This window comes from Oncorhynchus kisutch, linkage group LG25 (genome assembly GCF_002021735.2).
Source record: "Oncorhynchus kisutch isolate 150728-3 linkage group LG25, Okis_V2, whole genome shotgun sequence".
In the NCBI taxonomy this organism is placed as follows: Eukaryota; Metazoa; Chordata; class Actinopteri; order Salmoniformes; family Salmonidae; genus Oncorhynchus; species Oncorhynchus kisutch.
In genome coordinates, this window is record NC_034198.2 from 1740945 (window position 1) to 1746683 (window position 5739).

Sequence of the window (5739 nt, forward strand, 5' to 3'; positions counted from 1 at the left end):
TATACAAATGCCTGAGGTGACTTTTAGTCCTGGCCACTTCAATGATCGCTGCAACCAAGTCACTGCCATTGGGGAAATTAAGAGTAACAGAGTTAATGTACTGATTGCCATAAACACCACAAGAACAATGCATACTATTGAAAGCTGTCCAAACAGGTCAAATTACTAAAGTGAATGAACTCATTTAAGTAAATACATCAAATTCCACATGACAGACCAGTCATTACTCATTATGGTCCAAGAATTGTCTACTTTAATGTAGTAGGCAGCTAGCCAGGAAAATCTATTTCGGGCACATTAATAGATCCCTCGATGTTGACATCCTCTACATAACATTTAACATGGAGGGTGGTGGCAAAAAGTCAAACAACTTTATTAGGGATGATTTATGATAGGAAACAGACGGAAATAGAAGTTGAGCAATACAGGTTCCTGGTTGACCAGTATTGTGACATGGAGACATTTCAATGTCACGCACATCAAAAAAAAAAAGTAATAATTTGTTTGGTCAATTTAGTCAATTGAATAGCACCAATTCAACTAGTTTGACCCAAATTCACTGAATCTGCTCATAATTCTCATATGCATGATTCATGTTTGACGATTCAAGTTAATTCCAGTTCAGTTCCATTGTCGTCACAGCTGGAAAATTGCCTCGAGTTGCCATGGCAAAGTCCAAAGTTTCTCACGTAATTTGTGTCACAGCCAGAAACTCAATCACATGAGAATCAGAAAATATGTAGAAAATACTTTTGAGGATTAATTGTGTTTTTAGGGCAGGATGTAGAAGAAAACTACACTTCAAATATCAAATGGAGTTTGGGGGAGGGTAAAATGGTTTCTTACACCTTCTTACACCGCGTGTTTGTTGTCACTTTAAGCCGTAATGGCTTGAAAATGAGCCTTTGGACTGTCCCTGGTGCTCTCTAATGAGAGGATAGTTCAGGTGGCTTTTGCAATCTGTTAAAGGGAATGCCATTTTCTTCTACACCCCTCTTCCCACTGCCAGATGTTTAATGTATGGGGGAAATAAAGGAAAACCAATGGCAGTGGTGGAAAAAGTTTGTCCTACATGAGTAAAAGTAAACATACCTTATAGAAAATGACTCAAGTACAAGTCACCCAGTAAAATACAACTTGAGAAAAATTCTAAAAGTATTTGGTTTTCAATATACTTAAGAACCAACAGTAAATGTAATTGCTAAAATATACTTGAGTATCAAAAGTAAAAGTATAAATCACTTGAAATTCCTTATATTAGGCAAACCAGGTGGCACCATTTTCTTGTTTTCTTTATTTACAGATAGCCAGGGGCACACTCCAACACTCAGACATCATTTACAAACAAAGTGTGTGTGTTTAGTGCAGGGGTTCTCAAACTTTTTCAGCCTGGGACCCAAATTAGAAATTGTGTGTTTTCCTGGCTCCAAGTTGAGGAAAATATATGTAAATATCAGTGCATTTCATTGCCCTTATGCCTAAAACAAAATTGCAGTATAGACAAAAACAAATAACAATGAAATACCCATAAATATATTTTCATGTTTATTTTCACCCATTAAAAACACTTTTACATTCCTGTCTAGGTCGGAACTGTTGCTGTTAAAATACAATAAATCATTTCATTCTGAACTGGAAAAAACGGATCGATCATATCACACAGATGTGCAACAGAACACACACAGGCTTTTTGATCGTGCATCCCTAAGTAACAGTACAGATGAATAATTCAGGCAGTTTATCTACAGTTTATCTTACTGTATACATTGTTGTTGATAGATAGTCTAGGTTGGAACTGTTTCTGTTAAAATACATTTTTTTTAATTCTGGCATAAACGGATCGATCATATCACACAGATGTAGACCAGTACACACACATACACAGTCCTAATGAGAGGTGTGTGGCTGGTTGAAGTTTTCAACAAGCATGTCTATTCTGGGCTCTGCTTTAGAGAGTGCAACACTGAGGTGATGCTCAGCACTGACACTGTTTCTGTTCTTGAGAACCATGATTTGCATTGGTATGTGGTGCCAAACTGGATCAGAACATCTACTGCTTTCTCAGTCAGGCAGGAGACTGCAGCTTCCTGCTGCAGATGAGCAACCCAGAACTGTGTGAGTGTTCGCTTCAATCAGTTTATTCCAGTTCAGAATAACAGCAGGAAGTTCCAACCTAGACTAGTTTTCAACAATAATTTCTACAGTAAAATGTACAGTAGGCCTGCTAATTTTTCATCTTCATCTACTGTTTCTTAGGGTTGCTATTAGCTGTGTAACGTTACACGGCTATTGGATTGTGTGAAAGAGAAACTCACATCTAACATTACTATTTGGAGAGATAGTACTCCCTTATTTCTGCTTATCATAACCTGTTATAAAATAACAACAATTCCTTGCTAGTCGACTTACTTTTCCACTTTCGAAGCACTGTTTCCTGAAGCATTCTGCCCTGTTCTGAAAGAACTCTCTGGGTTTACCGTCATGTTGTGCCTGGATGTTTGGTCAGGACTTGTCGTTTTATTAATTTGTTCGTTTTGAGACTCATTGCTAAGCACTTCCCCACACAACACACATTGTGGGCGCTCCGTGTTATTTCTCAAAGTTTGTGTGAAAGAGACAAAGTCATCACTGTATTTGCGTTTCATGAGCTCAGTCAGAACATGTGGCTGGCATGAGTCCATTTCATGACAGCGGTGAGTGATGGCGAGTGGGATTAAGTCAGTGGCTTGAACAACAGCGCTGCAGGGTGTGGGTTGCAGAATGATCTTCAACAAAACTGCAGAAAAAAGATCAGGTAAACCTCGAAGCACAAGGGCATCTACCTCTCGCGCCGCTGCCAAACTGAGCAGAGAGCGCGCAAACGAGCGTCTGTGTTGCCAAGGGCTAAAAGAGAAGTCAGATTCATTTCTGACGCAAATCATGCTCCAAGTCCTGCCTCTCCCATCTCATTGGTTTATAGAAGCAGGTACCCAGGTGCCATCTCCTCATTGGTTATACCCACGTGGGTGACTGAAAGACGAACGAGGTCAGTGGCGGTAATGTACCTAATTTATGAAAGTTGCCAATCGCAACACATCTCCTTTGCATATAAAGTCAAGAGAGGAAAAAAGACTAGAACGAGGAGAGATGACTAGAAACGATTCGGTTGACAGTTGTGTGTGTGGATTCATTGTCAGAGTAGAGGACCTTGTGCATTTTAGGTAAAATAACAACTCAATATTTATATCCCAGGACAAATTAGCCAGCAACAGCAAGCTAGCTAAATAGGACAAATTAGCTAGCAAGTGCAAGCTAGCTAGCTAAATTGCCATAAATGTTTAATGCTTTTCGACCTGTCCCCAAATTAATGTAATTTGTTCAGAGTTTGTTTTGATATTTTAACCTGCGTGTCGTGATCGCGTTTGGTGTGGGGGAACAAATACATGTATGCACGATGGCGCACGCAGCCGGTTCCGTGTTAGGAAATCTTGTACGTTTTGTTCTATGAAATTACTCTTCATCAGCTAACGTCACTGTTTTATTTAAGCACTTATATAATAAAAACAGATGAAGGCTTCATAAAGGTCATGTTAACTGACTGCTATGATCTCATTCCTCAGACCATATTTTTGGTGTTTATTCCAAAACCCTATTCATTTTTCCCATAGGGATGGCTGAACGAACCAGAGGTAACTAATTTCCGGGTTTTAGGACTACAAGCTGGCAAAAAAGGTAAGAGAAAAAAAGATAATGGAACATCAGAAGAAGCTTTACAATAAATATAGTTACTTACATCTGAAAGGGGAAAAACTGAAGATAAGCCAAAATTGGCCTAAAGACATATGAAAACATTGGTAACTCCTTACATTAAAGAACACTAATGGGGGTGGTTAAAGGTTTACATTCGTAGTTAATTACTTTATAGATACACTGAACAAAAATATAAATGCAACAATTTCTAAGCTTTTACTGAGTTACAGTTCATATTAAGGAAATCAGTCAATAGAAATAAATTAATTAGGTCCTAATCTATGGATTTCACATGACTGGGAATACAGATATGCATCTGTTGGCCACATAGATACCTATACCTAGGGGCGTGGATCAGAAAACCAGTCAGTATCTGGTGTGACCACCATTTGCCTCATGCAGCGACACATCTCCTTTGCATAGAGTTGATCAGGCTGTTGACTGTGGCCTGTGGAATGTTGTCCCACTCTTCAATGGCTATACAAAAGTTTGTGGATATTGGCGGGAACTGGAACATGATGTAGTACACATTGATCCAGAGCATCCCAAATGTGCTCGATGGATGACGTCTACGGAGTATGCAGGCCATGTAAAAACTGGGACGCTTCCAGGAATTGTGTACAGATCCTTGCGACATGGGGCCGTGCATTATCATGCTGAAACGTGAGGTGATGGCAGCAGATGAATGGCACAACAATGGGCCTCAGGATCTCGTCACGGAATCTCTGTGCATTCAAATTACCATTGATAAAATGCAATCGTGCTCGTTGTCCATAGCTTTTGCCTGCCCATACCATAACCCCACTGCCTCAATGAGGCACTATGTTCACAACGTTGACATCAGCAAAATGCTCGCCCACAACGCCATACACAAGCCTGCAGTTGAGAGGCCAGTTAGACATACAGCCAAATTCTCTAAAACGACATTGGAGACAGCTTGTGGTAGAGAAATTAACATTCAATTATCTGTCAAGAGCTCTGGTGAACATTCCTGCAGTCAGCATGCCAATTGCATGCTCCCTCAAAACTTGAGACACCTGTGGTATTGTGTTGTGTGACAAAACGTGCACAACATTTGAGAGAAATAAGCTTTTTTTGTGTGTATGGAAAACAGACCAACACTTTACATGGTGCATTTATATTATATTTTATATATTTTTAACCCATTAAGTTCTAATTCGTATTAAAACTTTTTATGGATCAAATCCCGTTAGCGGGATCGATTTGACAACATCCAGTGAAATGGCAGAGCGCCAAATTAAGTTATTAGAAATATTTAACTTTCATACATTCACAAGTGCAATACACCAAATTAAAGCTTTACTTCTTGCTAATCCAGCCACCATGTCAGATTTCAAACCATGCTATTATCTGAGGACAGCACCCTGCATACAAACACATGACAATCAAATTTCAACCTGGCACTCCAATATGTCCCATAAACACCCGCCAACCCCTCTTTTACTCTACTGCTACTCTGTTCATCATATATGCATAGTCTCTTTAACCATATCTACATGTACATACTACCTCAATCAGCCTGACTAACCGGTGTCTGTATGTAGCCTCACTACTGTTATTTTCAACTTCTTTTTACTACTTTATTTCTTTACTTACATATTGTTCACCTAACACCTTCCTTGCATTATTGGTTAGAGCCTTAGAGTAAGGTCTACCTACACCTGTTGTATTCAGCACACGTGACAGAAACTTTGATTTGAGGACCAAAGCCAAATACCAAAACTTTAAAAAAGGCCTATAAATATAAAACAAGAGATTTCACACCAGTGACCACCGTAAATATTTAAATAACTTGAACATATATTTGTAGTTTTCCCAGTAATACATTTTTTTCACATTGAATTTTCTTTTATTTCCACCCCCCCCCCTCCCCCCGGGGAATGCCCACATACTCCTAGGGGTACGCATACCCTCAGTTGGGAAACACTGGTGTGGAAAATGATTATGCCAGGTCACTTACCAGTCACAGAACATGGCTGCTAGCATCTG